General features: G+C 47.0%; 1 pseudogene; it reads left to right on the top strand.

Moving 5' to 3' along the window:
• On the top strand, nucleotides 1-26,343 carry LOC144108655 (uncharacterized; annotated as a pseudogene).
• Nucleotides 26,344-27,754: the final 1,411 nt, after the last annotated feature.

Below are 27,754 nucleotides of genomic sequence, written 5' to 3' on the forward strand. Positions count from 1 at the left end.
ATGTGCGATATATGCCCTTTTACCACTACATACTCTTCAACTTTAATTGGGCACAAACGTACGCACAGTGGCGAAAAACCGTTCAAGTGTCATATCTGTCCTTTTACCACTGCATACTCTTCAACCTTAATTGGGCACAAACGTCCGCAGAGTGGCGAAAAACCGTTTAAGTGCGATATATGCCCTTTTACCACTACATACTCTTCAACTTTAATTGGGAACAAACGTACGCACAGTGGCGAAAAACCCTTGAAGTGTAACATCTGTCCTTTTACCACTGCATACACTTCAACCTTAATTGGGCACAAACGTGCGCAGAGTGGCGAAAAACCGTTCAAGTGCGATATGTGCCCGTTTATAACTGCAGACTCCTCATCCTTAATTCGGCACAAACTTAAGCACACTGGAAAAAAACCGTTCCAGTTCAATATGTGTCCTTTTACAGCTGGAGACTCTTCAGCTTTAACTTGACACAAGCGCGCGCACAGTGGCGAGAAACTGTTCAAGTGTGATGTCTGTCCTTTTACCACTGCATACTCTTCAACCTTAATTGGGCACAAACGTGAGCAGAGTGGCGAAAAACCGTTTAAGTGCGATATATGCCCTTTTACCACTACATACTCTTCAACTTTAGTTTGGCACAAACGTACGCACAGTGGCGAAAAACCGTTCAAGTGTGATATCTGTCCTTTTACCACTGCATACTCTTCAACCTTAATTGGGCACAAACGTGCGCAGAGTGGCGAAAAACCGTTTAAGTGCGATATATGCCCTTTTACCACTACATACTCTTCAACTTTAATTGGGCACAAACGTACACACAGTGGCGAAAAACCGTTCAAGTGTGATATCTGTCCTTTTTCCACTGCATACTCTTCAACCTTAATTGGGCACAAACGTGCGCAGAGTGGCGAAAACCGTTTAAGTGCGATATATGCCCTTTTACCACTACATACTCATCAACTTTAATTGGGCACAAACGTACGCACAGTGGCGAAAAACCGTTCAAGTGTGATATCTGTCCTTTTACCACTGCATACTCTTCAACCTTAATTGGGCACAAACGTGCGCAGAGTGGCGAAAAACCGTTCAAGTGCGATATGTGCCCGTTTATAACTGCAGACTCCTCATCCTTAATTCGGCAGAAACGTAAGCACACTGGAAAAAACCGTTCCAGTTCGATATGTGCCCTTTTACAGCTGGAGACTCTTCAGCTTTAATTTGACACAAGCGTGCGCACAGTGGCGAAAAACCGTTCAAGTGTGATATATGCCATGTTACAACCGCACTGTTTTCAGCCTTAATTCGGCACAAACAAATTAACGATGGGGAAAGAGTGTGACATATGCGCTTTTGCAGCGTCTAGGCGAGAGAGCTTAAAGCGCCATATGCTGTCACATGCAAGCGCAGAGGGCTATCGCAGTATTTTATGCTCATTCACGTCTTCAAATAGAGAGGGCCTCAAAGAGCATGTGCCCGGTCACTGACAGTGAAAACTTCAGACGGGCGCGCCAAAGGCGGGAGTATGCTACTGCCGCGGCAGGCCACTCCCCATATGCCTTTCAGGATGAATGAGATTCCCCAATGAGTCACGACATGAGACGCACTGTTCTTGAAATCTAAAAGAGATCCGTAATGTACAATTAGTTTCCTATTAGAGGGACATAAATGCAAAGTTTTTGCACATTTAATTAATCTTAGAGCATCATATGGCTTAATTCATCATATGGCTGCTGACCCGAATGACGCCGATTCTATCCTTGCCGCGTCGGCTGAATTTTCATGAAGGCCAAATTCTAGAGGCCCATTTACTGTGCGATGGCAGTACGCGTCCAAGAACCCTGTGTGGCCGAAATTTCAGGAGCCCTTCACTACGCTGTTCCTAATAACCTGATGTCGCTTTATGACGTTAAACACCATACCCAACCAAACCATCCAATTTCCCCCTCATCCATAAAGGTTTAGATGAAATCCCAGCGATGGCATTACTGGCAGACCTCAATGCGGTGGCAGTATTCCGCACTACATTCGCCCCAAGATTTTGAGCAACTGTTCGGCGTACAGCGTTCCGGGTGTTTCATAGGGTTTCTCTTTGCATATAGCTTACATGTTTTGGACAAGTTGTAGGCTAACTTGGTACAGAGGTTCGGGTCGATGATATGTGCACCTGCAGTTGCATGCTTTAGGCGCGGTTGTATGCCACGGTGACGTCATCCTCCAGTTTTGTGACCTCTGCTGCTGGCCTAAGGTGAGGCCGCGTTTCGTTCCTGATGAGCTACATAATTTCGTATTAATAAACTAGAGATCAAAGCTGGCTTAGCCGTTGTGCTCTCGCCCCTTTTCTAAGAGAGCGTCACTTGATGTAAAAGATGCGTGAGAACTAAAGCCGAAAGCAGAGTAGCTCCACAACAGTCTTCTGCCAGAATTTGTTTATCATGTTAACGAGAAATTTGGGCACCGGACATTGTGCATGTGGCGATAAAACTTCCACACCAGTTCTCCACGAGGCTCGCTCGTTGACTTTTGCCTACGATGTCTGCTTTTGAATCCACGCTGCTCATCTGCACTTCTACATTCAAATCAAGTGTAAAGAAGAAGATGACAAAGACAAAGCAGATGACTCATGACAACGAAGAAAATGGTCCTGCGCGTCAGCCGTATTGCTATCACCACGTGTTTCTGTGCCCGACCTGGTTGCCCTCGGGCTCTTTTCGCCCCTGCTCCAGTCCTCCCAGCTGTTTTCAATAAACCCCCGCATTACATTTGGTGGATGTGCGAAGTACCAGCCCTGGAATTGCGCAACCGTACACTCCCGCCACCTTCCAGGCCTAACGGCGTTCAACATGAAGCCCTGCAAGTGGGCCCAGCTGTTGCCTGCGTCGGCTTCCTTCGCCAACGGGACCCGGGCATCTTCAGTGAGACCGATGAGCAAGATATCGAAGACTGGCTCACGTCTTACGAGAGGGTGAGCCTTTACAACAAATGTGACGAGGTGATAAAAATAATAACGTAATTTTTTCTCACCGGCGTGGCTTAAATGTGATATTGGAACCACGAGGTGGACATCCGAACTTTTTCTGCTTTCAAGACAACCTTCTCCGAAGTGTTCGGTCGTCCTGCTGTCAGGAAACTCCGCGCCGAACAACGCTTGTGCGAACGGTCCCAGCAGGACGGCGAAAGCTTTACCAGTTACATAAGAGATGTAATCGACCTATGCAAGCGTGTCAACCTCGACATGTCAGAAGCTGACAAGGTTAAACACATTTTGAAGGGTGTTGACGGCAACGCCTTTTATATGCTGGTAGCACGCGACTTGCGCACCGTTGCTGAAGTCGTCACCCTGTGCCAAAGCTTCGAGGAGCTGCGGAAGCAGACTCCTAACTCGTCAGCACCTCCGTCAGGATGAGTCGCTTGCTGGACTGACGCCAGCACCTGACACTTCATCGCTGCTGCAACAAATCAAAGACTTTGTTCGGGAAGAAGTGGCGCGCCAGCTTTCATTTCTGCCGAGCCCTACAGAGCGAGCTCCATATTCGGGTCCCGCTTTTCAACACGCCGTCCAAGAGCAGGTTGCAGAGGCTCTTCCACCCCCATCTGCCACCACCTGTCGCCGCTCCCCTGACATATGCCGACTTCGTTGCTTAGAGGCCTCTCCCTATGGCCGCTCCGCTGGCATACGCGGACGTCGTCGCAGGACCTCGACTGCCTACCAATTCTTTGCCTCCAATACCTGCACGGTGGTGGCTCCTTCTTTTCGACCGGCTCCGCAAGTCAGCAATTCTTGGGGCACCATCGACAACCGCACCATCTGATGCAATTGTGGCTTGCCTGGTCATGTGGCCCGGCTTTGCCGTCGTGGTCTCCCAGTCTACGCGCCACCTCCTCTAGCTCCCGCGCACTGGCCTTCCACGAGTCAGTACTCCGGCACTGCTGAGCCGCCGTCTGGTCAGCCTTTTGAAGCGATAAGCTTCACTAGGCTCGTCAACACCGGGCTTCGCGTTAGCCACACTACAGATTTGCCACAGGTCTGCATGCGCGAAACCGAGTGACGTCACGCGGAGCGCAGGTGGTCGCTGCTGCCGCAGGCGTCGCATTCTCTTTCTCTCGCTTCCCAATCACACCGAGCCACAGGGGTTCCGCCACTGTGCAGCGCCGCGCCTTTCCTCAAAATGCAACTTTCAGTTTTCAGTTTTGTCTTTCTTCTTTTCCTCCCTCCTTTACTTTTTCCTTTACTGCACGGTTCGGCTGTCCACCGAGATATGTGAGGTGGTTACTGTGTCATTTCCTTTCCTCAAAAACCAAACAAAACACGTGAGCCGATGGCGTTGATTCAATTCATTGCGTTGACAATTTTGCAAAGGCCGTTCATTTTCACGAAAGGAAAGGCGCACAACCGGCTCCATGGGTCAGTGGAGACCTCAATCTCGCTTTCATGTACATGGCGTTGGTGTCAAAAGCCTGCTTTGATTACGTTCCGCTCACTGGATAGGCAGCGCGCCCCCGCCTGCCACCACGGGAGGTCACATGCAGTTAATGGTTGATCGCGAGAGATTGATCACCAAATGAACGCTGCAACCTAGGTATTGCTGCAGTGCCGCATGTCAGCCACTGCGCTGTCAGCGCTAATTCATTCATTCCACATCTCTCTCTCACCACGAATAAAAGCACGAATGAGGTGTCCACATACACGTAATTGGCCAACTACGGGACACTTATATACCCCCATCCCTTCAGTCAGCAGATCCAGCCAATCTACCTCCACCTATCCCGGAACTTGATGCCGAGATTACCTTAAGGGCACAGGGTAAGGTAAAATTAGAAAAAAAATCGTTTTTTTTTCTTTTGGAATTTTAGAAGTTCAATTCTTTCTACACATGTTCCATGATCACACTTTCCTCAGAAAGCCATATTTACGGCTGAAAAACGCTTTTTCCGAAACCAAGTAGTGAGCGGCCACGCTCCCTTTCAGGATTAACGTCAATTTTTTTCAACCAAAAAGTCCACCACCTGATTTCAAAACTTGTCTAAAATCAGCTACATATAAAAAATCCTCTTAAAAAGCTCCTCTTTTTCAGCCAAGACAATCCTGAGACGCTTTGCACGTTTTTTCCACGTTTCTGCAACCTTCATGCAGCTGCGTCCGAGTGCTATCCCTTTCGATCAGTATTGTAAATTGTGCCGGTGTTGGTTGCTGCTGATAAGTTGAGATGCCCAGGGCAAAGAAGGCCTTCGTCAGGCATGAATTTCACGGCAACTGCTACGCTCATCGTGAAAAAGCAAAAGGAGGTCCACGACCGAATGAGATCCCGAACGCCGAACGCGCCAGCTCCTCGACATCGAAGCTTTCAAGATTTTCTCTGTGCTTCCAGGAAGAGGATGTGCTACAGAGCAGCAGCCAATATGCCTTAATAAACATGGACGGCATTTGTGCCGCAATTACACAGATTTGTGTGTGCAGAGAGCGCGGTGGAAGTTTTGAGCTCATCGAAATTGTGACAAAACGGGTAGGTGTTGCAAGCGTTTACAGTTTGAACTGTGAAGTGTGTAGTGCCGCACAACGATTTGAGACGTCGAAGAAACCTACTTCTGGCCTCTATGAAGCCAACCTCAGGTTAGTGTATGCCTTGAGGTCCACTGGTAAGGGAATGGCTGCAGGAAATATACTCTGTGCTATGCTAAACCTTCCTAAGCCGCCGACAAAGTTTGCAAAATACAATCAAGAGCTTCTAGGTCACATCGAAGCTGCTGCTCAGGAGTCGATGAAAAGGGCAGCTGACGAAGCTGTGCAGCTGAATGAGGGGGATAAAGACATCGCAGTTGCTCTTGATGGAAGCTGGCAGAAGCGAGGCCATACTTCCAATAACGGCATAGTCTCTGCGACCAGTGTAGACTCTGGGAAAGTGCTGGATGTGGAGGTTTTGTCTAAACGTTGTCCAAAGTGCCGCATCAAGGGTACAAACAGTGACCCCTTCATAGAGAGGTGTACCAAAGCAACTACCAAGGCACCAGCGGTGGAATGGAAGTCGCAGGAGCACTGAAATTCTTCGGCAGGAGTGAGGAGCTTCACGGCGTTCGATACGTCAAATACCTTGGGGATGGTGACAGCAAGGCTTTTATGGCTGTGAAGGCACAAATGCCATATGGTGATTCCGTTGAAATATCCAAGGTTGAGTGCATAGGGCACGTGCAAAAAAGGATGGGCACAAGGTTACGAAGGCTAAAAAGAGGAAACAAAGCAGGAAAACTCTCTGATGGAAAGAGCCTCTCGGGCCGAGGCCGACTGACTGATGCAGTAATAGACAAGCTCCAGACGTACTATGGTTTGGCCATCAGAAGAAATGTAGGAAACCTGGATGAAATGCGAAAGGCCGTTTGGGCAACCTTCTTCCACTTATCGGCCACAGACGATGACCCATGCCATGGACTTTGCCCAAAGGGACCTGATACGTGGTGTGCCTTCAACAGAAGTCAGTCAGAGGGCAAGCCATTTTTCCACAAGGAGAGTTTGCCTGCATCTGTCTTGGAGGCTATCAAACCCATTTATAGGGAGCTATCGAAGGCTGAGCTCCTAGAGAAGTGCCTGCATGGGCGAACTCAAAATGCAAATGAGTCGTTCAACCATGTTGTTTGGGAACGCGCGCCAAAGAATGTGTTTGTTAGGCTTCGGACCCTACGGATGGCAACACTGGATGCTGTTCTTTCATTTAATGATGGTAGCATCGCACGGGCCAACGTTTTGAAGGCGTGTGGATTGAACCCAGGGAGCAACACCATCAAGTGGCTTAGGGAAGCTGACCATAAGCGCATGTACTTTGCGGACCGAGCAACACGACAGCTTACAAAAGAGGCCCGACAGTCAAACCGACAAGCCGAAAAGCGAAAAAATGACGACAACAGTGACTACGAAGCAGGGGGCTATTAAACCAATTACTATGGAGGCGTTTCTGCGAATAAAAAATGGTTTTTCACATCTTTTTTCTCTTTACGCTCTATTATCTCAAAACAGTGTGTTTTCTTACAAAGGTACCATTATTTCCAATGCCTTTCAAGACAGACGGCTGATTTTTTATTGCAATCATCTACATAAGTGTTGCCAACTACTGAACTAGAATTAAGCAATTTCACTGAGCAGTTATTCTGTTATGAATTTTGAAATGCGCAAAGAAAGGCCAGATTTGTGTACTACCGGAAAGAATTTTATTAAAAATCGAATTTTCAACACATTTAAAATATTCTAGTTCAGTAAAAAGAGCACAAAATTTGACAAATATTGATATATGTATTATTAGGCTACTGTTAGTGGTTAGTGAGAAACATGTACCTCAACATGGCCTAAAATGCATGGGAAGTATAGGGCTTACACTGTGCCCTTAACCGAAGTCCGCCGAGCACTATTTAGTATTCACCGCTCTACGGCGCCGGGGTCGGCAGCATAACGTACAAGGCAATACTCAATCTGGACGATGTCTCGCTTCAGGAACATAGGGAGCTCTTTATTAACCACTGGCACACTGGGACGCTCCCGTCATCCTGGACCCATGCCAGCATGCGATTTATACTCAAACCGGGCAAACCCATCACCCTCCAAAATTTTCGCCCCATCTCCTTGACGAGCTGTATCGGCAAGCTCTTCGAGCATGTTATTTTCAACCGCCTGCAACCGCTCCTAGAAAAAACAGGCTTCCCCTCCAACGTTCAATTTGGCTTCCGTCCAAAAATCTCAGCGCAAGATGTACTTCTCGCCCTGAAAGAATCTCTCTTTTGCACCAAGTGCCGTAGAGCCGCTACGCGAGCCATACTGGCCCTGGATATTCATAAGGCTTTCGACAGTATAAGCCATGACCATATTCTGACGACATTAACCACCACCGGCTGTGGCACCCGTATATGGCAATATGTTCGGGCCTTCCTTCAGAGACGCACGGCAAAACTCTGTCTTGGGGATGTCGCCTCCCAGCCTTTCCCCCTGCCTAACCGGGGAACCCCACAAGGGGCAGTCCTATCACCTTTACTTTTTAACATTGCCCTAGCGCCACTGGCAAAGGCCCTTGCTGCTATCCCAGGGCTCCACACGGCCATATCCGTAGATGACATAACCCTCTGGACAACGGGAGGATTCATTAGAACAGCCCAGGATATCCTGCAATCTGCCATAGACATCACCCCCACCCAATTAGCAAACACAGGCCTCCGTTGCTCTCTAAATAAATTGTATCTCTTGCAGCTGAAACCCCTGAATTGAACTGCACATCTACGGGAATCCGGTGCCCATTGTGTCTCAGGTGAATATTCTTGGCCTTCTCATTAACAACACACTCGATGCTACCCCCCCCCCCCCCCCTTCAGCTCTTGCAAAGACAGACCAAACAGGTGGCTGCACTAATCAAGAGGGTGGCAGCACGCAATCATGGGCTGTCTATTCATGTTACTCACAGGCTCGTTTACATTGGAGCATTGGGTGAGTGGGGCAGTACATAGAAGTTAGAGAACAGCGCAAAAAAAAACACAAAATAACAAAACTTTATACAATAGTTAGCAAGAGGCACTCAGAAGAATACAAATAAAGTAATACAACACACAATAATTACGTGTTTCAAAATGTGGCAACATGGAAATGGAACACGATTTGACAGAGAGGCTAAAAAGCGCACAAGTTAGTTCACACTAAGCAGCAATAAAACATTTTTCGCAAGAATACACAGAACTGAGACAACTAGGCGAAGATTGCGGTTATTTTATCACGAAATGTAGCAGGATTTCTGGTATTAGTAGCATCGTCAGGAAGGCTGTTCCAATAGTTTATGGCACGTGGGAGAGCAGACATGTTGAATGCTTTTGTATGACCAAAAATACGCGTAAAGCTGCTATGATTATGGAGGCGATGAGATGTGCGACATGGCCGTGACAAAGGTAATGTGTGACTGTGAAGACTGAAAATCATTTTATGAAATAAGCAAAGAAGGGCTACGGTACGACGTGATCACGAGACCCTCACTATGACAAATGCATCAATCATAAGCCGCATTACATACCACCTCCCATACCACATTCTCACTCAGCGCCAAACACAACAGGCAGACATCCTAATACGCACGGCTGTCACCTCCGCCCTACGTCTTCCACGGACGATTAGCACGGCAGCAGGGCACGGAAAAAGGGCACGGCAGCAGGGCTTACACGCAGATGGTTCATCCGTTTGTCTTCTACGTGCAGATCGTCGCCAGCCTGCTGCTGATAGCAGCGGGACAACAAGAGTTCAACCGGCCTTTCGTGTCTCACCACGCGCATGTGCTACAGAACGCCAGCGTTTTGCCGCTTCCTATCCTGGAACCTGCGGATGGGACCCCATCATCTACTTCCAGCGGAAGTAAATTCTTCAAGCCGTTAAGCGCAGCGCCACCCCCCTTCCCGAGGATAAAACCCGCCAACGCGCCACCGCATTCCAAAGGGCAAAAACTAGTGTCATCCCTGGAGTTAAGAATAGATGACCTAGAAAATCGATCCAGAAGATCTAACCTCATCGTGTATGGTATGCCAGAAGATGAAGAAGAAAACTCCGAATCCCTGGAACAGGCAGTGAACGAAAAGGTCATTAAGGATACTTTAAGGTTAAATGAGGTCTCAATCGAACGGATTCATCGACTAGGCAAACCGGATGTAAAAAAGGCCAATAATTTTAAAGCTGTTGGATTTCTGAGAGAAAACAAATTTTGCGAAGCTGTCACAAACTGAAGGGGAGCGACTACGTCATCAGCCAAGATTTTTCACCCCATATTCGAGACATTAGGCGGAGGCTGGGAAACCAAACAAGGACTCTGGTGATAAAGTGGCTTTGGTTTATGACAAACTAAAGATCAACAGTCGCCTTGATTTTCGGGAAGAAGAAAAAAATGCTGTGTCCCATATTATCCACTTCTAATGAACCAAAAAAACTGGACTCCGATACTCGCAACCTGCGTCCACGCCGCCCCCAGTGTCCAAAATAACCTTCGTTAATGTTAACGCTCGAAGAATAATTAACAAGCTTGATCCCCTCGAATCGGTAATAATAAATTTTGAGCCAGAATTCATCGCCGTAACAGAAACTTGGCTAACCAAACACGTCAAAGACTTTGAAATAACTCCCCCAAACTACGTCATTATTCGGAAACATCGCCCAAAACGAGGCGGAGGCGTTGCTTCGTTGATAAAAAAAGAAAGAAATACCGTTCGTTACCTTGCCGGACGTTGAAGGAGTCGAAGCAGCTTTTTGTAAACTTTGCCTTGTAGATACTACCATCACTGTGGGATGCATCTATCGCTGTCCTTCTTCCGATCTGATTACAATGCAATCTTTGTACGCGTATATGCAGCAGAATGTGAAGGGAAACGAGGTGATATTACTGGGCGACTTCAATCTACCTGAAATTAACTGGCACACACTACATCATCGATCACCTTGCGCCGATGTTCTTTTTGATATCATGCTTTCTTTCGATCTAACCCAGATAACAAATGAGCCTACGCGGGTACAAGGATCTAGCTCAAACATTTTAGACCTAGTATTTCTTACTAATCATTTGCCTATCCATGAGGCAAAATCCGAAGTGTCAGCCGGCCTGTCAGACCACAAACTGGTCGATTGTGCCGTTCCGTATAATGGTCCTCTACCTTCGTCACGATCGACAATAATGTATAAAGATTACAGCAGAGCCGATGATACAGGCACCGTTGATACACTATCACTCGAACTCTCATCCTTCCGTCAACTCGCACACGATACAAACACAAACACAGAATCCCTATGGCATAAATTTAAAACAGTTTTGTCATACTGTGTCACTAACTACGTACCATTGATAACTAGAAGGACCCACAAACATAACCCCTGGATAACTCGAACCGTAATCCACGCAAAAAGAAATGTTCGACGACTCAGAAAGAGACAGAAAGACCATCCGTCACAACGAACAGTTCTAAAACTTATTTCCGCTGTTGATTTGAAATCAAAAATGAAGAGGGCCAAGACATATTATTTAACACAAACACTTCCTAAATTTCTAAAAAATTCTCCCCAAAAATTCTGGCGTTATATAAACCCTAAAAAACAAGGTGAAAGACAGGCATCGCCGGAGGATAACATAAAGGCAGCAACTACTTTAAATAACTACTTCTGCTTCATCTTCACAACGAATAACGGAGAGCTACCAGGAATGAACTCTAGCGCATTCGTGACAATCGAACCACTAACGTTAACTGAACCAGGAGTGTTAAACCTTTTGCTAAATCTGGACACTAAGAAAGCACCAGGCCCTGATAACATCTGTAACATATACCTACATATATGTCGAGTCGATAGCTAAATTCCTGGTACTACTTTTTAACAAATCATTATCCACTTGCACCCTCCCTAGGAATTGGAAAACCGCCAAGATAACACCGATACACAAATCAGGAAAAAAATCCGACCCTTCGAACTTCAGACCTATATTAGTAACGAGCACAGTATGCAAGTTATTAGAACATATTGTTTTAAAGCACATGAACGCTTATCTTCAAGTAAATGACATTTTAATCCCGTGTCAGCACCGCTTTCGTAACGGTCTTTGTACTATTACTCAGCTAATTGAATTAACACATGACATATTCACGAGCATTGATAACGAGAATTGATAGCCTTATATTTTTAGACTTCTCGAAAGCATTTGACCGTGTGTCGCATACTAAACTTATTGCAAAACTTCAACTTATTTTAGGAACTGGCCCTATTCTAAACTGGATTAAAGACTATCTTAGTAGTCGCATGCAATTTGTTAAAATTAACGATGAGAAATCAGCGACAACTAATGTTACATCGGGAGTACCCCAAGGAAGTGTCCTAGCACCAGTACTGTTCCTAATATTTATAAATGACCTACCATCTTGTGTTTCACAGAATATTAAACTTTTCGCAGATGACTGCGTCCTTTACAAGGAGATGAACTCTCTTAATAACCATACAGTTTTAAATAACGCTTTAACAGCAGTGTCCCAGTGGTGGTCAGGACTGGCAGAGAGACATCAATTTAAATAAATCTGTTCTTTTATTTATGACTTAAAAAAACACACATTAGCTTTTCAGTACACGTTTATTAATATTCATCTTGCATCTGTTCTTTAGCATAAGTACCTTGGTGTGACACTAACCTCAGATTTCAGATGGGATTCGCACGTTAATATCATCACATCTAATGCACTAAAACACGTCTTCTTCATTAACAGACGCCTTAAACTAGCACCGTCTGAAACAAAATTACTAGCATATAAAACTATTGTCAGACCAATTCTAGAATACGGCAACACCGTTTGGTTTCCCTTTACTAACAAGCTCATTAAAAAACTTGAAGGGGTGCAGAGAAAGGCACTAAGATGTCTATATAATAAACACTCCCTTGCAGTCTCACCAACACAATTACTAAATCGTGCAGAACTCCTAACCCTGGACAACAGAGCAAAATTCGCAAGACAAAATTATGTATCAGCTAACACACAACCAACTAAAAGTACCCGCTAGAAAATACATAACGACCACAAAAACTAGATCGACCCGCCACAACCTATCACACAAATTAAACGAGTTTCCATTCCGTACTGACATATTCAAATACTCATTTTTTCCTCGAGCTCCACGAGAATGGAACAATCTAAACATAGATATTACGAACAGCTCATCATTAGATGCGTTCAGTGCCCCGGTTATAGATCACCTGTTTGTTTCCCAGTAGTTATTCTCATTTTCCACACTTTTCTGCCCAGTTTATTTTTACCGTTTTGTTTGCGCCTAGATTGAAAATACAACAATAACTGCAGCCGATTTCCGTTTTTGGTATGCTTGTCATCATGTTTGCCGCCTATTATTTTACCTCAACTTGAATTCTCTAAGCAATTTTGTAACTATTTTTGCCGTATTGTATTGTTCAAATTGTTTACTAACCAACATGTGCACTACAGCTGTATCCTTCAGAGCCCTTCCTGTTACAGTCCCTGATAGGACTTACAGTATCAAATAAAAAAAACGCCTCCTGGAAAATGGTACCCACAATACAGTAATCGAATTAATAGAGGCTCAACGCACCAACCCATTAGTTCTTCTGAGTCGCACGGAAACAGGACAATGCCTACTGCGACAGCTCCGTCTCAATCCACCCATTCCAACACCAACAATTCCTACACCTTACATGATTTATCTGCGCATGCAGGATCACATATATCAGAAGCCCCTACCGCGCAATATGAGGGCTAGCCTCCATCAGGGTAGGCGGCAGGCTCGAGCGAGCTATTACACCAAAACATACAGCAACCGCTCCGATATCCTTTATGTCGACGTGGCAGAAAATTATAAAGTAGGATTCTTCACGGCAGTCGCAGCCTATGAAGACGGCACTGTAGGGGCTGCCACCACTATCCGGACTAATTCACCTGCAGAGGCGGAAGGAGCCGCCATCGCACTTGCGCTGGCCCACTCCACCATTGACAAAAACATAGCCGAAATTTGCACAGAATCCAAGGCCGCATACCGCCACTACCTAAAGAGCGTGGCGACGCCGGCCACACACCGTATTCTTGCCACAGCCACCTCTCTCGACCGAACGGTTACTCTGTCGTGGATCCCTGGGCATGCCTCGATCCCCGGTAATGAGCGCGTTCATGCGCTGGCCCGAGAACTTTCCTCCCGGACCCCGGATGATCAGGCACCCAACTCTACGCAAGAGGCCCCATCGGTGCTTTATACATATCATCAAATCACCGCATTCTACAAACTCAGCCGCATGACAATACCACCACCCCACAGTACTTTGTCTCCCTTATCCAGCGCTACACATGGCGACAATTACAGACGGGCTGCTTTATTTCACCCTACCGTCTCTCATGCTTTCACCCCACCCTTCCTCCTTATTGTAGCACCTGTGGCGTGCCCAGATCCACACTTTTTCACTACCTTTGGGAATGTCCTTCCCCACAGGCAGTACCCCCCCCCCCCCCCCATCCCCAATCGAACTCATTCTTCCTCGGAGGCTGCTTTACGGACCGCTCAGCCCGCTGGCCAGAAATGGCTGGCGGATCGGGTCTTATGAGAGGCACAAGCCCGTGGACTCCTGGACCTGTAGAAGACCACCCTGGAAGATTTTTTTCTTTCCTTTTTTCTAATAAAAGTTGTTTCCATCCATCCATCCATTCATCCAGGTAGCCACTTATGCGCCCTTTCTTTGGTCAAAGCCATCGCCATCTAGAACGTTGTCAATGCCAACGCCAATGAACACAGTGAACGCCGAAATCTTTCGTTTTGTATATCCTGGATTAGCCGAGCAAATCCACATTAATTTTTCTCTCCTCACCGTTTGGCCTTGTCTAGACGCCGTTCACCGTCACCGAGGCACCGCTCCGTTTCTATTTCAAAGTACATAATAAAAAACTGTGCCGCGTCAATTGACCCATTCCTAATGACTCTCTTTCCGAAATCATTCCATCTTTGTGCCTTACCATATCATTGGAAAACTGCAAATGTTCTTGTTTGCAAAAGTGGGGACAGAACAAATTCAAGATTATAGAGCAATATCCCTCGCCAATGTTTCACGCAAAGCACTAGAACACATTATTTGCTCATATTTGATGGCTCATCTCCTAGAAAACAATTTGTTCTGCCCAAAAGTGCAGGGGTTGTGAAGGCGACTTTTCTGCGACACCCAATTAATTGAGTTTTCTCTTGACATAGCTCTATCAATAAATAATGGTAAGCAGGTGGACTGTATCTTTTTAGTTTTCCAGAAGGTGTTTGAGTCTTTAGCACATAATTTGTTAATGGTAAAACTGTCTGCGCTGAATCTTCCCGCTGTTGTTTTACGTTGGATTGAAAGCTATCTAGCTGACTGAATGCAGTGTGTAGTGCTTAACAGAATGAGTTCATAGCATAAAGCAGTCCTCTCAGGTGTCCCCCAGAGATCTGTCCTGGAGCGTTTTCTTTTTTGATATTTATTAATGGCATATGTGAACAGGTATTGTGTCGTATCAGATTGTATGCTTATGGTCGTTGTCTTTACTGTGAAATATATGGCTCACATGAAAGTGCACATTTACAAAGTGAACTTGACTCTGTATTACTTTGGTGCAAAATGTGGAATATGACATTGAATTTTACTAAATGGAAAGTTGTCCAGTTTACTAACAAACGTCATGTTCTGCATAGTACATATTCTTTCAAAGGCGAGAATCTTTCGATAGAATCATGTTATAAGTACTTAGGTGTTTCGTTTAAAAATGACTACTCCTGGAATGAACATATAGACTACATTGCAGCTAAAGTTGGCCGTCTCATTAACTTCTTAAACGGAATTTCAAGCAATCCCGTGATAGAAGAAAAGAAAGATTTTTGTTTTCAAACGTGCGTACAATTTTGGAATTCGGTACTCCGCGTGGGATCCTACCACAAAGATATGTATTGTCGAATTAGAGCGCACACAAAAGCGCGCAGCGCGATTTGTCCCCTCAAATTATAATTTCACCCAAAGCTTATCTGACATAATAATCAATCTAGGTTGGCCCCTTCTGCAAGAAAGCAGGAAATACACCCGCCTAAAGCTTTTCCATTTTATTTATTCAGTTGCAACGGGCATAAGGAAAGAAACATATATACTTGATCCTACCTACAGATCCGCTAGACTAGATCACTAAATAAAAGTTCGTGAATGAAAGTGTCGAATCAACATACTCAAATATGCCTTTTTCCCATAACAGTTCAGGATTGGAATGGCTTGCCGGAGCATATTGTGTCACCGCCGTCCTCTACATTTGACGGTGCTCTTGGCGAATTTTTGTTTAATTAGCGTGCAAAATTTTCTTCATGTGTTTTGTATACACAAGTGTAGCTTTTGTGTTCAGTTCTTGTATATACGTTTTTTTGAACATTTTTTTTCTCGTTTGAATAAATTATGTATCTTGCGTTATCTTTTCAATATAGCGTCATATTTTTTTTTGCTGAATTGTGCTACCTGCACCATTTTCTTATGTCCCCCCCCCCCCCACCCTACAATAATGCCCGTTTAAGGGCGCTGTTGGTATCTGAATAAACAAATAAATTGTAGCGAACCATGACGGCCGCGTCTGATGCCGCATAGGCAGATCATTGACAGAGCGGCGATGAAGACGAGGCGCCGGCGGAAGACGAAGTTCACCGCGCTGCACGAGATCGCTTGGTTTTTGGACTGGCCGTCGGCGCTGCCCGCTGTCCTGCTCGCTGTTTTGTGTCGCCCGCCGTGAACTCTTTCCCCTGACCTATTTGTGCACAAACCCCCTTTCAAACTAAATAAATAAATAAATGTCGTCGCAGGCGACCCTGGAAAGTACACTTCCTAAGTGTGCTCATAAAAGACACCGCAGGAACTAGTTACCAAATGCCTCATCATAAGTGACGAATACGCGAGCGATCTGTCTCAAAATGTCCGTAGCGTGTGACAGCACGAGATTTTGACGCAATCAGATATGAGGTCGAAAAAATGATGCGGGACGGCGTCATCAAGTGGTCTAAGGGTCCATCGGCGTCTTCCTTAGTTCTGGTGCAGAAGAAATATTACACTCTTTGGAACTGCGGGAATGACGCTAGCCTATACAGCATAACAAAAAGATTTGTACCGCTCCATGTATCCATGACACCCGGGTCTGACTGTAACTCCAATTTCTTCTCGTTAGTGGTTCTCAATATCGCGTACTAGCCATCATTGACGAGACAGAAGGGATCGACACAGTACTTCCTTCATCACGCCCGTCCCGCATGAGTCCAAGGTTATGTAATTTGTACTTTGCTGCACAGCTTCATTTTATCAGCGGATCACGGGCAAGGGGTCTGCAGGTCTTTGGTGGCAGCGCTCTAGTTTTTGTGAGGAGTTTCTACGAACGCTTATGGAGGCTAAAGCAAGTGACAGACGCAATCATGTCTTATGGGCTTAAGCTGGAGCCGGCAAAGTTTCGCATCGTCCACCATAACTTTTCTTGACCTCGTTGTCAGAAAGGACGAGTAGTAATCCGCCAAATAACGGCAGCGATTTTTTTACATTTCCTGAGTCCAACCGAGAAGAGATATTTTTGGACTGCGCTCCTCTCCACACCAGTCACTATAAATTGCCATTATCTCATTAGAGCCGCTTTTGACGCACATGAAAGACGTAGACGTTCTGTTTCAAGCGGAAACACATCCAATCGAATTGATGAGGAACATCAATTCTGTTTACAAGCACTACCACTCCTCGCCCAGTGTAATGAAGAAGCCGAAGCCATTATTCCTACTGACACATGTAGCATGAACCACGGCATCTTGCTCATTCAATGGATGGATGATTACAGCCAGCAATCTCCTTTTTTATCACCTTCCTATGAGAGACTCAGGGTGACTATTCAACTAGTGAAAAACGGTCTCATAGTGAAAGGGGAAAAATTGCCATTTCATTTACAAACTTGCTCCCACATTTTTTTTTTATTTTTTTTGGGGGGGGGGGTGAATAAACTGTTTATGGAAGATGTGTAATTTTTCCAGGAAGCTTTCTCGTCATTGCGACGGATACGCCGTGCATTGGCTCTCGCCTTTCTAAAGTTTATCAGGTTCTCCTGGGTCGTGTACCTACCAAAAATTACCCATGCCTTATTTTGCACTTTTTTCGCCTCCCTATATTCTTTATTGTACGACACCTTGTGGTTCTGTCGAACCGCTCCGGAGGACTGAGGGATAGCTAGGCGTGCCGCGGCAATGATACAAGATGTAAACATTTCATTCAACCCATCAATACTGCGATGATCTGCGAATAGTTTTTCGAGAGAGGCCTTTTCCCGAAATTGCTCTCAGACAGCTACGTGAAGCTTCTAACGACGCGGTTTACATTGAATGATTGGTGGTGGTGACGACAAGTACATTACCACTGGAAGGTGATCACTTCTTGAGAACGTCCCGTTTAAAGTCTATAAAAACAGAACTAAAAGATGGGCCTATGAAGCTCATTTTTGCAGAGCTTGGAGAGCAATATGTGGGTTTTCCTGCATTGAACAAGCAGATATCATTGGACAGAATAAGATCCTCTAAAATATGACCTCTGGTGTCTGCATGTTCACTTCCCCAAAAACAACAGTGGGCATTAAAATCTGCGGCAACTAGATATTGCTCTTGTAGTTGTTAATGAATTCTTCTGGATAGTGTAGAGTGACTATTAAGTGTGGCTATAGGTATACAGAACATATTGTGATTGTTTTCAAATGTAGAACAGTGACTGCAAGAACTTCGTATCTAGTTTTAGGTTAGACCTCACGTGTTGCAACACCACTCTACCACAATAGGAACAGCTCGTGGGCCAACGGCACGTGTCGTTGTATGATCGCAGCATTATGTCACACATGAGAAGTGGCGGCTTTACCTGCTGGACAATCTGAATGTCATTAATGTGGACCGAGCCGTCGGTACTCTTTGTAATGTGCCATGCGAGCATGTGTAGTACTATGGAATCCATGTGTACCTTGAAATGGGGGTGGGCGGGGACCTGATATGACGTGACATTGCATCGCCGTCACATGACCTGGCATTATGTCACATTCACAAGATGTCATCACTAATACTAATTAGTCATAGAGTTACCTAATCGCATTAATACGCATTGGTTTGACATGCTGATCACTGTATGTTAATTAGCATAAATTACTTATGTGACGTAATCATCTTCGTCTCGTGACTCGTCGGCTCGTGACATCACACGGTGCCGTTTTTTTTTGGACACTTTTCTGCGCATATCACCTTAAAACTGGGCCATCTAATCCATTCGCATTAATGAACGAAGCCACTCACTTCTACATTGACATAAATACAACGCGCCTATGTTGGTGAACTACAGTTGCAGCTCGTTTCCGAAGGCAGCATACAGAGAACTGAAAAGTGCGTTTGCTGGGGGGAAAATTTTCATCTACGCCGAGTGCTCTCGCTTTGTTGTATAGAGCTAAAAAAATCTAAATATACTGATGTGCGTCTGCGCTGCCGTCAAATTTGAAAGCACATCGGCGACTAGTTTTTTTATATTCACTATTCTCAAGTCTAAGAAGCGTATCGCGAATACCTCCCCCCCCCCCCCAATGTTCCTATTTCTGGTAGATGGTGTAGAACATCTGTGTTTGTCAAATGCGTGAATACGCGACATGCTTCCAATACGAACAAGTCTACACGAAGAGTTTCCGTATACTGACACTGATAAGTTTACATTTAGTGTAGCAAACAATCAAAAATGTACCCTCCGACGTACCGCTGGCAATCGCAGGCCATAACCTTTCCGTGGATTCATCCCAGATTATGGTTTATGGGGGTTTAACGTCCCAAAGCGACCCATGTTATGAGAGACGCTCATCCCAGATTATAAGCTTCTCCTACTACGTGGTTATGAATAGTGTCTGTACACACCTTATTAAATATTTACAGACCGCTTAGTGCCTCAATTGTAATAAGCAGTCATTACAATGGTACCATCATCATTTTGGGTTTCCTCTTTCACAAAATTATCAAAATGGTTTTTGTTTGAAAAATTTCTTATTCACTTTGTTTTTATTTGTGGGTTTTGTGAAGTGGAGCAGCCGACCTCAACCTCAAATTTGAGGTTGAGGTGAGGTTGAGTGAGGTCGGAAGTGGCCTCCGGAAAAGTGAGGTGAGGTCGTCTCAGGAGACCTCAGCCTCAACTGATGAGGTTGAGGTTGAGTGATGTCGGCAATTTTTTTTTTGAGGTTGAGGGGTGGTGGAGATTTTTGAAGTGAAATGCCCACCTCTGGGCCTGGGCAGGTGCCGAAGCCTGGTGTGGTGCCCCGCCCCTTCGCACCACATCTGAGAATTTTGTTTTTGCAGTCAAGGAGAACGTGCCAATGGGATGTGAAAGTCGCTTCCGTGCTTCTCTGAATGAAATCTTTTCCTTAGTTTTTGGAGTTATCACTTCTTTTTAGGTTTTGCATGTTGGGCAAGATCTCGAGTAAACAACGTGGTCTCCTTCACAGTTCGCGCAGCGCAGTGCTGCTTCACAGTTATCTGAAACGTGCTCGTGTGAGGCGCATTTCGCGCATGTTTTTCGACCACGGCAACTTTGTGAGCTATGACCGTATCTCTGGCAGTTGTAAAACCGTCGCAAGTTCGGGATGTAGCGGCAGACATTTATTTTCAGATAGCTAACTTCTGTCGCTTCGGGGAGTGTGGTTCAACTGAATGTGAGGACCAAGTGCTTAGTTGGCATTTATCTGTTTTCTTTCCTGAATCTCATGGGGTAGACACTGTTTATATTTTGGTCCTTGACACCCTCCAGCATTTCATGTTCGGTCAGTTTGAGGAAGCCGGCTTCAGAGATTACGCCCTTGATGGAGTTTAGGGATCTCTGTGCAGTTATTGACACTCGTGTTTTGACAACTGACGTTATGGTGGACAGTTTTGAATGTTGTGTCCTGTCTTGAAGCTCCAGTAGAAGGTCACCACTACGCATTTTCTTTATCTTGCAACCCGTGCCCAAGGCATTGGTCAAGTTTTTTGCGACCAAGAACGAGGATATTGTTCTGGCAGTTATTTCTGTCTTCTCACTATGCACTGCATAAAATATGGCAATGTTTTTTTGGTTTCTGTAGGTATTGAGAAGTCAATTCGGTCCGCACTCGGTTTTGTGGGCGTTCTTGTTTGGGCGATCATTTTGTTGCGGAAGTGGACCCATAAATTAAGTGTATTGTTCGGCCATGGTACTAGCCACCCACCGTAGAGCCCAACGAAGGGACGGGACAGGAACTTGCAAGCAAGTCCTGCCCACGCCATTTCTCATGTGTTTCCAGCTCATCGCACAACCCAGAAAAATTTTAAAATACAAAAGCACTGTGGAAAAACAGTCCTTAAAACCACCTGCCAAAACGAACTATACAATACTTTAATCGCAATTCATAAAATAAACGCAGTTTAATCTGCCGGCAAACAGACTGCGCCCGGCCCTGATCAAATTCATTATAAAATGCTGGCACATCTTTGTCAGCCATTTGTGGAAGAACTTATGAGATTTTTAACAAAATATGGATGTCAGAAAAAATACCCCGAGAAGAAAAAAAACGGTTATTGTACCGTTCTGGAAACCTGGAAAACCCTCTACCTCCGCTAGCAGTTACAGACGCATAGGCCTTACAAGCTGTCTCGCTAAATCTTTTGAAAGTGTTGCGAGCATTAATTACACTGGTGTTCTTAGGCCTCGTGAACATCGTGATATCCACTAGTGTGTATTTAAAAAATCTTTATCGACAAATGACCATCTCTTCTGCTTTGAAAATACGGTTAGAGAAGCATTGATACATAGACAACATTGCCTAGGAGTATTCTTCATGCTTGGAGGACAGCCATCCAAGCGGACCTTTGCGGGCAGCCATCTTTTTTTGAAGCGATGTTTAATGCCTCAAGGCATAAAAAGTATGAAATGAACGATGAGTAAGATGCTTAAATAAATGAAAAATGTTGAGCTGATTTGATGAAATCAAGAAGTGAACGATGATATGGACCCTGTGCCCATGTAATATATGAATCCGGATTGTCCGGTGAAAGTCCCACTGCCGCCAGAAGCCTAATTCTCGTCGGCTTCAGCGCCGGGAAGTCCCACAACAGGTGGTGGATATCCGCCTCACAGTCTCTGTTCTTGCAGACTGGACACCCGTGGCGGGGTAATAAATCTTTGAAATGCGAACACTTGCGTGTCACAGTTGGAGTTAGGGCAACCCCGACCCGTATTCTCCGAAGCGCCACCTCCTCTGGACGGGTAAGACCACGGGGGAGGGTTACCACACACGGAGGGATTAGAGCACGTGTGCGGCGCCGGACATGTTCCTTTCTTGTTAAAAGGAGGTTGCTGTCATCCAGAGTGAGGACTCGAGGCAAAGACGAAGTTGTGGTCGAAAGGCGGGTTGCAGAATCTGCGCGGCTTTGTGCGCTCAGGAGGTCACGCGGGACCCACTCAAAACGGATTTGTTGCGGGATGCGTGCCGCTAGACGATGGATGCCTTGGCAGATTTCTGGGGTGTGACTGACTCGTCGTAGTAGGCGTGTGACGTGAAGGGCGTCAGTGCGCATGACAATGCGGGCCGCGGGTAGCATGGGAACGGCGGCCACAGAGCAAAGTGCCTCTTGAACCGCAAGCATCTCCACACAGAAGGAGGATGTTCTGATACTCGAAACCTTGACGTTTTGTTCAGAGGAGGCTTGCAAGGACAGTAAACTGCTGCTGTTGTTTCGCATTCCTGAATTCTTGCGTCAACGTACATAACGATGGAGCCATGAGGCAGATTAGCGTCTTGCTGTAGAATTCGGTCGCCAAACGACGATGCCGCGCGGGCAGATGATGGCCTAAGTAGATCAGTTGGCTTGTTGTCGCTTAGCTGCACCAAACGCCAGGAAGGAAGAACTGGCGGGGGCGGCTGTAGAATGGAGTGCGATGAAGCATATGGCCTTAGTGCACACGTGGTGTGTGTAAGGCTTGACTTTAGGCGGCGAGCATCGCGTCGTTGCTGCACCAGCTCATCTAGTGTATTCAGCGGCGCATGTTCTTGGTGCGCCACGATCTGGGTAAAGCGGGGAAGGCAAGTGATGACCCACATTGCCTCTCGATTAACAGCTTCTAGACGATAACATTGAGATCTTGTCAAATGCTGGAATTGGGCTTGGTAAACGAGGCGCGGTTGCACAACCACCCGCACCAACTGTGGTGCAATATGAGAGCGGGCTCCGCCTGTTTTAGGAGCAATGCGTCTAATCAGACCCAATGCCTGAACTGCTTGCTTTTTACCCGAGAAAGCCAGGCAGTACCTACCTGTTCCTGAGTCGTGTATTGTCAAGCCCAATATTTTTACTGTCGAAATTTCTTGAATTGGAGTTCCGGATAGATGGAGAAGAATTGGTGTTGCAGCCAGTTAAGAGCGCCACCAGCAGTTGGCGATTGACACGAACGTGATTTTGCTCACTGAAAGCTGCAAACCAATTGAAGAAGCAAGAGTCGACGTAATATCTATGGCTGATTGCAGGACTGCTGCTTGAGTCATCAGGTCGTTGTGAGTGCTCCACGCCGTGATGTCATCAGCATACAATAAGAACTTAATCTCGGAGACATCATGCAAGCGCCAAGCAAGGGGGATAAAAGCAATATTAATTAATGCTGGCGATAACACCGATCCCTGAGGAACGCCGCGAAGAGGCACAAATGATCCGATGGCCTCACCACTGAGGCATATGGGAAAGTGTCGGCCTTCATGGAAGAATATAACAAAATTGCGCACTCTAACGGCGAAATGCAGCATGTCAAGCGATTCCAGGATGGCAGCATGACTGATATTATCGTACGCCTTTTCAACGTCCATGGCCAGTACAGTACGTACATTGTGGCTGTGAGTTGAGGCCAGAACTGCTGACGCCAAGGCAGCCAGGCCATCTTCTGTACATATGGACACACAAAAGCCAATTTTGGTGGGATGGTAGAAACCATGGGGCTCAGGCCACCACGACAGTCGTGTGGCAAACAATTTTTAGGTTAGCTTGTATAATGTTGGTGAAAGCGATATAGGCCCGAAATTTATGTCTGTCGGCGGCTTCCCGGGCTTTGGTATGGGGATCACAATAGCCGATTTTAAGGTTTCTGGTACGACGCCTTCTATCCATACCTTGTTAATGGCGGCGAAGAGTTGAGGCAGTACAGCGGAACTTAAGTTCTTCTAAATCTCGTACAGAATGGAGTCCGGACCGGGCGCAGTCTTCCGACGGGCCTCGTCTATTGCTGCAAGAAACTCGGGCATTGAAAATGGGCTTGCAATTTCGTCGGCGTCGGCTGTAGATGAGAGCTTATCGACACATGCTGGAATGGCAGCCAAGGGGGCTCCTATGACCCTTGGAGGCAACACATCATACTTGGGGGAAAAACTTCCGCGCTGCTTCTCTGGCGAAATTATCCGGAGCTGTTAGGTGCGAAGCATGCTGTGGACGCTGCGTCAGGACGACGGGAACCATGTTTCATTGCGCGAAACGTTCGCCGGAGAGCAGCATTCGATGACTTTGTCGAGACCTGCTCACACCACGCATGCCACTGCCGTCGCGAGAGATTTCGTTCATATCTACGAGCCTTGGCAGTAAGGTAATTCAGCCTTTTCCGTGCTTGCGCAAAAGTCGGGTCTCGGGAAGCTGCCATCTGCGCTTGCCGGCGAGCAGCCCACAGGTTAAGCAGACCAACATCCGGCGCCGGGCGATTCCCGTCCGTCCAGGTGACATCATTAGCCTTATTCAGCGCAGTTTGTAAGCAGTCCACAAGTAGTGTAGATGATTGCAGAGAGAGATCTTCGACGGTGGTGCAAAGCTTGTCCCATTTGACCGCAGAACACCTACTGCGTAATTGGCGGGCCCTTGATGGATGGAGACCGTTGATGATAGGATGGTGGTCACTATTCCAGCAGTCTGGCTCCAGGCGCCACGATCGAGTCCCGGGTCCTGATCATCACGTAAGGTCCGGAGCATATGTTGGACTGCGAGCATGGCGCACAGTCTGCGTTGCTGAATCTGGATGGTTGAGAAAACAAACAGCGCATCTGCGAATGCGTCCCGCACACGCCTGCTACGGGGTCTTGAAGTGGGGTGTCCCCAGTCCGGATGAGGGGCGTTAAAGTCACCACCGACTGAAACAGGCCACCCTGGGTGCTGTCGTCATTGTGTTAATAACCACCCCAGATTAATGCGGCATAGAGCTCCACCCATGGGTCTTACATAGAAAGACACGACCACAACAGTTGCCTTGGGAAGCTTCACAGCCACTGCGACTACCTCTTGATATGGGGTGCAGCAGTTTTCTAGAGAGGCGAACTTGAGGAAAACGCTCATCAACGACCAGCGCCGCCTTTCCCGGAGGGGCAACAGTGTGCACACGATAGTCGTTCATTGAAGGAGACATGTATCCATTAAACCCCGGAATGGATGGCAAGGCATTGGTCTCCTGCAGTAGCAGGGCCGACACCTGGAGTTTGTTCATGCGAAGTCGAGATTTGAGATCTCCCAGCTTTGTGCAGAGGCCTCTGCAGTTCCATTGGAGCACACCACAACAACGTGTACTTGTCATTTCGAGACTAGGCCTCGAAGCGTTGTAATAGAATCTATGTCAGGTTAGATAACTGGTTTACCATAAATCGGAGGAGGGATGTTGGTGAGTTATCCTGCTGTGCTGCAGTAGACCTGGTAGATTTTGCGAAAAACGCATGAGGGCTGGGCCGGGATTACGGAACTCGCTCCGACCTCTCTACAATTGAGAGCGCTCTAAAATGCCCGCTCCTATTGGTCGCCGGCGCCATTTTGAAAAGTTGCGTCACGGGAAGCTGCAATGGCTTCACGGACAAGAAAAAACGCATGACGTGGAACACCTAATTATGCCCGCGGTTTTAGACTGTTTTTTGCGACCGCGAAGAGTCGATCTACAGAGTTTTAGAGGGAAAATGGCGGCGGCGGCGTCTGCTGTTTATTGGTGGCGGAGGCGGCAACGTCGGCGCCAGCAACGACGAAGGACGGTGTATGAGGACGCGTATGACTTGCCGGACGAGCTGTTCCGTCGGTTATTTCGACTCGATAAGGAGAAAGTGGAGTGGTTGTGCGGCGAACTTGGAGACGAACTGCGAGGCGTACGGACGAGCGTTTTGTCGGTGCGGCGGCAGGTGCTGTGCGCTGTCCGTTTTTTTTTTGCCTCCGGGGGCTTTCAAGTGTGCGTCGGCAACGAGCAGACCGTCGGCCTCGCACAACCGACGGTGAGCAAGTGCGTGCGGCGTGTGGCTGAGGCCAACTGCAAAGTCGGCGCACAGAAGGGATGGGTGCGTTTCCCGGCGCACCCCGAGGAAAAAGCGGCAGCGAAGGCGACCTTCCTTTCCCACGGCACCATCCCCGGAGTCGTCGGCTGCGTCGACGGCACGCTGATTGCCATAAAAGCGCCGCGGGGAGACCCAGCGAACCGGGCAGCATTCTGGAGCCGCAAAGGATACTACGCGATGAACACCATGATCGTGAGTAGACTGGCTTTCTGACCGCATGGGTTCGAAAGCCGCGACCTCGACAGTGGAAGTTCACGTCCAAGATTGTCTGACTGTGTTTCTCGAAGATCTGCGACGCAGACATGAAGATCCTTGCGGTCGACCCTCGCTGCCCGGGGTCTTGTCACGATGCCTTTTCTTGGCGCTACTCACGGCTGCGTCGGAAGGTGGAGCACGGGCTGCTGGAGGATGGAGAGTTTCTTCTGGGTAAGCAGCACTTCGACAGCACGTATTAAGCTACAGCAGTGGCTCATACCTAAAAGAGGCGGGTTATAACATGGATGACATGCAATAATATGATGTATCGTATTTATTTTTGTGTGTTTACTGTTACTGCTGGTGCAGAGGCACAAGAAACATTGTTATAAAGTGAATCGTATTTCAAGCGTAAAACACCAAGGCAGAAGAGGTGTGCACATCGTTATTGTCGTGTAAGATATCACAGTACATCATTAACCTAGAAGGCTGTGCTTACAGAGGTACCCCTTAGTCATGAATATTCTGCATGCCTATGAATTCTGGTTCAGCATACTGGCTTTGAGCTGCTTGATATGAACCATTTATTACATAGGCAACAACACACTTCACTGCAAATTTTGGTCGTGCAGGATACAGTGGATATCCACTGGAGCCGTGGCTGCTCACACCAGTGTCAGGGCATCCTGGTGCAAACACTGCAGAAGGGCAGTACAACGCAGCACACGCCTCAATGCGATGTGTTGTGGAACGCTGCATTGGTGTTCTCAAAAGCCGCTTCCGGTGCCTTCAAAGGTACCGGACACTCCACTACGAGCCGGAGCGGGCGGTGGTCATCATTGCAGCATGTGCTGCGTTGCACAACATCTGTCTTGAAGAAGCCCTGGCTGCAGACGAAGACGACACTACTGATGACCCTGACAACAATGGACCACCTCTGCCTGCCGGGTACTTGGCGGGGACAGGATCCCGCATGACCTACCTGCGTGGTAGAGCCATGCGAGACCGTATAATTGGCCTCTTTGGCACAACCCGTCCGCAGAGGCAAGCACACTTGCAGATGGTGCGGCGACAGCAGCAGCGGCAGCAGCAGCGGCAACAGCAGCACCACCGGCAGTAAGCCCTACACCATCTGGCAGCTGTGGCTGCAATGACTCGCCGTGCTGGCGTGGCGAGTTGTCGTAGCCACTCTTGCTACGGGCAGTGCCATTGCCCTCTGTTAGTGCGTGAGCCCCTGTGTGATATGATGCCCTTGGCCACTGGTAGCCACATTCCAGCATTTGTAAATTACTTTTTCTTACGTGTGCTTGAAAGCCTTCAGTGTCAAGATATGAAGTGCACACACCAACTGCTGCTCCACCGGCAGTGGTCACCAGTACGCCTTTCAGTGCATCAGCAAGCTTGCCGCACAGCTACTGCACTTTCTCCTTCTCAAGTCGAAATACACGCCGAAACAGCTCGTGCAACAAGTGAAATGCATCCTCGTACACCGTCTTTCGCCGTTGCTTACGTCCACCTGCCCACTTAGTCAAACAGTTGCTTGCTGTAACTATGTGTTTGATGAATGTGCACGAGGGAAAAGTGTGGTGTGGAGACTGCTAGGAACCAGTAAAGCGTTTGTTTTTGCACCACGTTTATTCATTGGTCACAATAATTTTTTTCGCCACAGCTGTTCATACTAGTTCCCCAACTGTAACAC

Source organism: Amblyomma americanum, chromosome 10 (genome assembly GCF_052857255.1).
Source record: "Amblyomma americanum isolate KBUSLIRL-KWMA chromosome 10, ASM5285725v1, whole genome shotgun sequence".
NCBI classification, from domain to species: domain Eukaryota; kingdom Metazoa; phylum Arthropoda; class Arachnida; order Ixodida; family Ixodidae; genus Amblyomma; species Amblyomma americanum.